The sequence below is a fragment of the Lepisosteus platostomus genome, chromosome 24 (genome assembly GCF_059453375.1).
Source record: "Lepisosteus platostomus isolate fLepPlt1 chromosome 24, fLepPlt1.hap1, whole genome shotgun sequence".
NCBI lineage: Eukaryota > Metazoa > Chordata > Actinopteri > Semionotiformes > Lepisosteidae > Lepisosteus > Lepisosteus platostomus.
The window spans coordinates 3,369,646-3,377,984 of NC_142634.1; the positions used below are offsets into that span (position 1 = coordinate 3,369,646).

At 53.3% G+C, this 8,339-nt stretch overlaps 1 protein-coding gene across 3 annotated transcripts in view; it reads right to left on the reverse strand.

The window, feature by feature from the left end:
* Positions 1-5,957, reverse strand: part of LOC148641352 (uncharacterized) — a 31,031-nt gene extending 25,074 nt beyond the window's left edge. For 2 of the 3 annotated variants that reach the window (XM_088618409.1, XM_088618408.1), the window contains exons 1-2: positions 5,464-5,953; positions 1,997-2,054 (exon numbers count right to left, since the gene is read on the reverse strand). The gene's annotated coding sequence lies outside the window, so the exon portion shown is untranslated. Of the gene's footprint in view, positions 1-1,996; positions 2,055-5,463 lie in introns of all 3 variants that reach the window. The other variant, XM_088618410.1, reaches the window with a different exon arrangement.
* Positions 5,958-8,339: the final 2,382 nt, after the last annotated feature.

Here is an 8,339-nt window from a genome sequence, read left to right on the forward strand (position 1 = left end):
GCGGGGAGGGGAGGGAACACACACATGCAGCTCTTCACACCCCGCTCATTAGACCGCTGAGACTGACTCACACACACCCTGCCTTGCACAGAGCACGCACCCCTCCTACCCCTCCCAACATTTCCCACCCCACAGTGAGCTTGTTGCTTGGCACTCTCGCCAGTCCAAGCAGCTCAGAGCAGGGGGCTCCTCTCCCCTCGATCTCGATTTGCTGCCCCACTACAGGACTCTGCCCTCAGCTCTCACTCACAGCTACTGATCTGACTCGTCCCTCCACTGCTCTCCTCTCCCAGGAACCTCCTTGACACAATGAGAACAGACCAGGCACACCCTGGACTTTACTCCACAGGTTCTTACTGTGACGTCCCTGCTCTCTGTCTCTGAGTCAGCAGAAAGAGGGAGGGACAGCAGTGTCTCTAGCAGTCCAGTCAGGAGTGTGTCAGTGTGTGAATTCAGGGGGACTGTGAGAGGAGAGGGACAGCAGTGTCTCTGGCAGTGTCTCCAGTCCAGTCAGGAGTGTCTCAGTGTGTGAATTCAGGGGGAGTGTGAGAGGAGAGGGACAGCAGTGTCTCTAGCAGTGTCTCCAGTCCAGTCAGGAGTGTCTCAGTGTGTGAATTCAGGGGGAGTGTGAGAGGAGAGGGACAGCAGTGTCTCTAGCAGTGTCTCCAGTCCAGTCAGGAGTGTCTCAGTTTGTGTGAATTCAGAGGAGTGTGAGAGGAGAGGGACAGCAGTGTCTCTAGCAGTGTCTCCAGTCCAGTCAGGAGTGTGTCAGTGTGTGAATTCAGGGGGAGTGTGAGAGGAGTGGGACAGCAGTGTCTCTAGCAGTGTCTCCAGTCCAGTCAGGAGTGTCTCAGTGTGTGAATTCAGGGGGAGTGTGAGAGGAGAGGGACAGCAGTGTCTCCAGTCCAGTCAGGAGTGTGTCAGTGTGTGAATTCAGGGGAAGTGTGAGAGGAGAGGGACAGCAGTGTCTCTAGCAGTGTCTCCAGATCAGTCAGGAGTGTCTCAGTTTGTGTGAATTCAGAGGAGTGTGAGAGGAGAGGGACAGCAGTGTCTCCAGTCCAGTCAGGAGTGTGTCAGTGTGTGAATTCAGGGGGAGTGTGAGAGGAGTGGGACAGCAGTGTCTCTAGCAGTGTCTCCAGTCCAGTCAGGAGTGTCTCAGTGTGTGAATTCAGGGGGAGTGTGAGAGGAGAGGGACAGCAGTGTCTCCAGTCCAGTCAGGAGTGTGTCAGTGTGTGAATTCATGGGGAGTGTGAGAGGAGAGGGACAACACTCAGTAGCCTCATAAAATTAGTTTTCTTCATTCCCCAGACACGTTGACAGTGGAACTATCCAGTTAAGCCACAACATCACCCCCACTGGTGCCCGCAATAAACACCACCCTTCTGCATCAGGCCCTGCTGCAACCGCAAGCACTAGCTGTGCCTGACTGCAGTAGCTCAGAACAACAGGCTGGGCAGGTGCCACATGATAACCTGTCATTGTAGTGTGCTCAAAGCCGGCTACACATGCAGTTCCTAAATTATCCCAAATTATCCAGCAGACAGTCTGCCTTGCGCGAGTCCCAGACTGCAGTCAGCAGATCGCAGAGAGAGAAGGAAAGAGGGGCGAGAGTGGGGAGTAGCAACAGTGCTATTTGTACCAACAGCAGTAAAAATGGCAACAGTAGACAGAGTGGTATACTAGCAGAGACAGGCAAAATCAAGATGAGCCATTCATCCCATCTAGACTGTTTGATATATAGCAACTAACCTATCTGAGGATCCCAAGCAGTCCCAGTTCTTGAAAGAAGCCAAAGTGTCAGTTTTAACAACATGGCTGGGCAGCTTGTTCCAGACTACCACCACCCTTTATGTAAAGAACCGCCACCTGTTCTTAGCTCTAAATGTAGCACCAGCAGGGACAGTAACGTCCTCAATAATATTGGCAATGTCAGTGATGTCAGTAACAGCAGTGTCAGCATCAATGGTGTCACACCTAACATCCCATAATCACCTACCTGCCTGGCAGTCAACGCCGCAGTGATGTCATCACAGGAAACAGGAAGGAAGCGTCACCTGTGAGCGAGAGAGATGCCAGTGAGACAGGTTGGCAGTGAGGGGTGCAGATACCCATCAAGACCGGCAAAGTGGAGACAAGACCTGGCGTCATCGAATTAATGCAAGACAGCAAGAAATTGTTTTTTATCAGCTCTCAGTATTGAAGTGTAGGGAACGATGCACTTGATAACTTTCTCCCAGCAACAGAGTTTAACAGAAACTTCACAGTGACGCTGCTGCCAGCCGACAGGAAGCGCTGGCCTGTGTCTCACGAACGTTAATCCCCCCTTGCAGGAATGGGGTTCAGTCTGAACACCTCAGGGTCTCCCACATATATCCAACTGGCCAGCGAATCGCCCCATTCCTGAAATGGGGGCCCTGTGCCCATGTTGCTGGGACTGCTGTCCCCTGGAACCTGCTGGTGGATGAGATCCTGTTCTGTTGCACAGACTGCCTGTGGACCCCTCTCTCCTGCGCAGGGACTGCGCTTGACCCCTCTCTCCTGCTCTGGACCTGTCTCACCTTCACAGGGGGGGGGTGTAATCTTCTACGTGTGCCATACCCGCCCCCGATCTCCGGGGTGGGGGTGCGCGGGGACATAGGGATGAAGAGGAGAGTTAACTCTCTTGGATTACACTGAAACACACAACAGATTCTGCATTAATACACCCACAATCCAGGGATTACAGCCGGTGAAATCCTGTGAGTGTAGCTGTCACTGGGCAGGATGCCCAGTCAGGATTATGCTGCCAAACGCCAGCGAGTGAGTGAGGGAGCAGGAAGTGGTCAGTTCAAACCCACTCAGCTCCACAAGATGTTACTGCCTGACAGAGCTGACAGGGCTGCCACACTGCCCTTCTCTCTCACCCACCCCCCACTGCGCGCCTGGAGCACTGCAGAGAGTTAATGCATCACACACCTTTGCATTGCAAAATGTACACTTTCTCCCTGTCTGCAATCTGCTCAGCCACTGGATCTCTGCCTCTCATACTGCAGGGCACCAGTCGGCCTGACCTCAGAGACACAGGAGTGTACAACACAGACCGGACAGCAGTCGGCCTGACCTCAGAGACACAAGACTGTACAGCACAGACCGGACAGCAGTCGGCCTGACCTCAGAGACACAAGACTGTACAGCACAGACCGGACAGCAGTCGGCCTGGCCTCAGAGACACAGGAGTGTACAGCACAGACCGGACAGCAGTCGGCCTGGCCTCAGAGACACAGGAGTGTACAGCACAGACCGGACAGCAGTCGGCCTGACCTCAGAGACACAGGAGTGTACAGCACAGACCGGACAGCAGTCGGCCTGACCTCAGAGACACAGGAGTGTACAGCACAGACTTCAGAAATACAGCTGATGTTTTTCAGGCACTTCCTGTAGAATACGTTGCAGTGGTCTTTGCCAGCTGTGCGTTGTTGTTGTAATCTGACACTTCCTGTCTTCCAGTTAGCATTCCCCAGCTGGCTGCCACGTGAGGGCTGAGCTCTCAGCGACAGTCATCTGACCGAACTCATCCTTTGCAGCCCCGCTGGCCAGCAGGGTCCCCTCTCCACTGTGGGGCACTTGAGGGCAGCGCAAGGGGCCACACTTTCACTGTGAAGGTGCCCTCAAACCCCAGAGCCTGGGAGCAGGTCAGAGGAGCAAACAGGGGGAGCGAGAACTGCCCCCAGCATCCAGGAGGAAGAGGAAGGAATAACAGGCAGTGAGTCAGAGCAGCACGAGTGGGAGTGGAGTGGAGTGTGCCCACAGCTCCTGCTGGAGTAAGAGAGTGGGAGTGGAGTGGAGTGGAGTGTGCCCACAGCTCCTGCTGGAGTAAGAGAGTGGGAGTGGAGTGGAGTGTGCCCACAGCTCCTGCTGGAGTTAGAGAGTGGAGTGGAGTGGAGTGGAGTGGAGTGGAGTGTGCCCACAGCTCCTGCTGGAGTTAGAGAGTGGAGTGGAGTGGAGTGGAGTGGAGTGGAGTGTGCCCACAGCTCCTGCTGGAGTAATAGAGTGGAGTGGAGTGGAGTGGAGTGGAGTGGAGTGTGCCTACAGCTCCTGCTGGAGTTAGAGAGTGGAGTGGAGTGTGCCCACAGCTCCTGCTGGAGTAAGAGAGTGGAGTGGAGTGGAGTGTGCCCACAGCTCCTGCTGGAGTAAGAGAGTGGGAGTGGAGTGGAGTGGAGTGGAGTGGAGTGGAGTGGAGTGGAGTGTGCCCACAGCTCCTGCTGGAGTAAGAGAGTGGAGTGGAGTGGAGTGGAGTGTGCCCACAGCTCCTGCTGGAAAGAGAGTGAAGTGGAGTGGAGTGGAGTGTGCCCACAGCTCCTGCTGGAGTAAGAGAGTGGGAGTGGAGTGGAGTGGAGTGTGCCCACAGCTCCTGCTGGAGTAAGAGAGTGGGAGTGGAGTGGAGTGGAGTGTGCCCACAGCTCCTGCTGGAGTAAGAGAGTGGGAGTGGAGTGGAGTGTGCCCACAGCTCCTGCTGGAGTAAGAGAGTGGAGTGGAGTGTGCCCACAGCTCCTGCTGGAGTTAGAGAGTGGAGTGGAGTGGAGTGGAGTGGAGTGGAGTGTGCCCACAGCTCCTGCTGGAGTAAGAGAGTGGAGTGGAGTGGAGTGTGCCCACAGCTCCTGCTGGAGTAAGAGAGTGGGAGTGGAGTGGAGTGGAGTGGAGTGTGCCCACAGCTCCTGCTGGAGTAAGAGAGTGGAGTGGAGTGGAGTGGAGTGTGCCCACAGCTCCTGCTGGAAAGAGAGTGAAGTGGAGTGGAGTGGAGTGTGCCCACAGCTCCTGCTGGAGTAAGAGAGTGGGAGTGGAGTGGAGTGGAGTGTGCCCACAGCTCCTGCTGGAGTAAGAGAGTGGGAGTGGAGTGGAGTGTGCCCACAGCTCCTGCTGGAGTAAGAGAGTGGAGTGGAGTGTGCCCACAGCTCCTGCTGGAGTTAGAGAGTGGAAGTGGAGTGGAGTGTGCCCACAGCTCCTGCTGGAGTTAGAGAGTGGGAGTGGAGTGGAGTGGAGTGTGCCCACAGCTCCTGCTGGAGTAAGAGAGTGGAGTGGAGTGTGCCCACAGCTCCTGCTGGAGTAAGAGAGTGGGAGTGGAGTGTGCCCACAGCTCCTGCTGGAGTTAGAGAGTGGGAGTGGAGTGGAGTGTGCCCACAGCTCCTGCTGGAGTAAGAGAGTGGAGTGGAGTGTGCCCACAGCTCTGGCCAGAAGTGAGCGAGTGTAAGAAAAGTATCTCGACGTCAAGACGCGTGATAGTGGGAACACTGACACTCTCCGATACTGCGGCTCAAATCAGTGACTAATAAACCCTGGACTGCAAATACTAGCAGTAGGAAGAAGTCGCATTCCCACGACAGACAGAGACGGAATCACCCACGGAAGTCCCGCAGCCACGACTGTAACCCCGAGAAAAGCACCGCTTCCCGGCAGCAGCGAAGTTCTGTTTACTACCGCCTTTACCTCACTGGGATCCGGGCAGCTTTTCCTCCGCTTTCTGCTTTATCCCGAGAGTCAGCTGGAAACTTTTCTGCCCTTCCTGCTCTCTCCTCCCCTCTCCTTGCCTCGCCTCCCCCGCTGGCGGTCCGGGAGAAAAGGACCAGAGCGCAGCCAACTTCAGCGGAGCGCTTCCCACCTGCCCGTCCGCCTCACCTTCCCCGTATCTGGAGCTGCGTGGCGCCTCAACCAAACCTCGCCGAGCAGGGATCCCGGGCACGGAGGAGGAGGAGGAGGAGACAGCGAGTGCCCAACCGGACGGGCGAGTTCAACCGGAGTAAACGCGTCGTGATCAGGAATCCCCTGCTCCTCCGCAGCGCGACAGGGGAGCAGAGGGAGGGGTGAGAAGTTTTGCCGTCCGCGGTATCCGGGCGGAGAGAGGGAGGGCTGCGCCCAGCTCTGTTTGGCTCGGTCCAGCCAACCCCAGCCGAGCGACAGAGGGAGCAACCTAGCCTGCTGGAGGAAATCCAGCGCGGGGGTGGGGCTCCGGGAGCGCTTTGTTTGGTATTCCTTAGCTAGCAACCTGCGAGGGAGAGAGGAGGGGAGGGGAGGGCAGGACACGGGACAGGGATCGGTGGCATAGAGCGCCTCCTGGCGGATACCTCTGGGACAGCAACCTTTTCGCGCTCGTTCAATGGACGTTTTTTTAATAAAAGTTTTCAAGGAGAGAATCACACTACTCTACCAATGCTGTATAGCTACTCCTTTGTTGTGGTTGTTGAACACATTGTACTGATGGGTCAGAAAAGTCGTGCTGTTCTACACGAAATCCACTGTTCGAACTTCACTCCCAACAGTTCAGACCCGGTGCTGGACTCCATCTCCTGCAGCTTGCAGGAAAACCTGGAGTGGATCAGACAGCTCTGATCTGGGAGTCTGGCTGCCAGTCTAGCAGCCCAGCTCTCCTAATAATAATAATAATAATAATTGCTTACACTTATATTGCGCTTTTCTGGACACTCCACTCAAAGCACTTTACAGGTAATGGGGATCCCCTCCACCACCAGCAGTGTGCAGCCCCACCTGGATGATGCGACGGCAGCCATAGTGCGCCAGAACGCTCCCCACACACCAGCTCTCAGTGGGGAGGAGAGCAGAGTAATGAAGCCAGTTCAGAGATGGGGATTATTAGGAGCCCATGATTGGTAAGGGCCAATGGGAAATTTGGCCAGAACGCCAGGGTTACACCCCTACTCTTTTCGAGAAACACCCTGGGATTTTTAATGACCACAGAGAGTCAGGACCTCGGTTTTACGTCTCATCCGAAGGACGGCGCCTGTTTACAGTGTAGTGTCCCCGTCACTATACTGGGGCATTAGACCCACATGGACCGCAGGGTGAGCGCCCCCTGCTGGCCCCACTAACACCTCTTCCAGCAGCAGCCTTAGTTTTTCCCAGGAGGTCTCCCATCCAGGTACTGACCAGGCTCGCAGTGTGTCTGCGTCTCACAGTCTGTATCCCACACTGTCTCTCTGTGTCCTACAATGTCTCTCTATGCCCCAGTGAATTGATACAAACTTTAAAATGTTGTAGAAGTCATATTACTTGCAACATTTTCCCAATCATTCAAGTAAAATAATTAAGCAAATTTGTTATTAACTAAGAAACTGCAATTTAGTGGCTGAGACTTTAGTGGGAGACTGTGAGGAACAGCAGACAGACTCTGACCAAATCTCTGAGTTTAATGGTCTTGGACAGAACAGCTCAATCGCCATGTTGAGGGAGAAGTCTCCAGATTGAATATTGAAGTTGTTGTATGTTGCCATGGCCTGGGGTGTTTCTGTAGTCTGTCAGCAATTCTGTTACAGCAGGAGGGTCAGACTCAGCAGCTGCGAGCTAACAATCCTGCCCCCCCCCAAAAAAAAAAACACATCTGCACACACACCACCATAACCCCTCGACCACGTGACTAACAGGAAGAAATGAGCTCTGGCCTGCAAGCCCAGGAGCCCTTCAGACTGGGGCTCTTCCTATGCTTCATCGGGAGGCAAGAAGGAAGCTGAGCCTGTGGTGCCCGTCTCAGGCACACGGTCAGTCCAGTCCAGGTCTTTACTGTCCAAGACTTCTCCTGGGTGAACTGGCAGTCCTGGCTTTGGCCGACTTTTACAGAGACGTAGTGGTCAGAGGTTCTCATCCAGCTTTTTCTTGGAGAATCCTTGGAAAGCTTGGCTGGACAGCTGGTGCAGACTCCCACCACTCTTTGTGTAAATCAGTGTCTTGTATTTCTTGTCCAAAAGGCAAACCCTCTACAGTTACATACTCAAATAGTAAGACCCTTCAATGCACTCCAGTAAAGATCTCTGGGATAGAAAGATCTGTCAGGTATGAGTTTAAATGTATTGTCAATTGATCAACCTGTTAACGAGTTGGTTGTACCACAATCCAGCAAAAGGATTTAAATTGAAAGACTAATTGACTATGTTGCCAATGCCTATGTTATGGACAATCAAAATTTACAATTAAAGATATGTCCGTCTGATCCTCTGTCTAGTCCAGTTTGAGCAATGTGAATGGCACTGAAAGATCAGGTCACTGAGATTTGATCCTGACAGCCTCAGACTAACTCTTTCTCTAATGACTTTATCCTGAACATCTTACTTCATCCCAGTGAAGCTATTTTGTAGATGTATAAACTGTCTTGAACATGTTTTACAATACCAATTATTACAAATAGAATGATTAATTTGTAGAATATTAAACTTCGTGATTTAAAGGAAAACTAGACAGATATTTAGTGCAAGAATTTTACTCGCAATCTATATGAAGTCTCAGCAGAATACACTCTGAGTATTATTAATAAATATCGTGACGTATTGTTATTACATGTAAATAAAGCGATTATA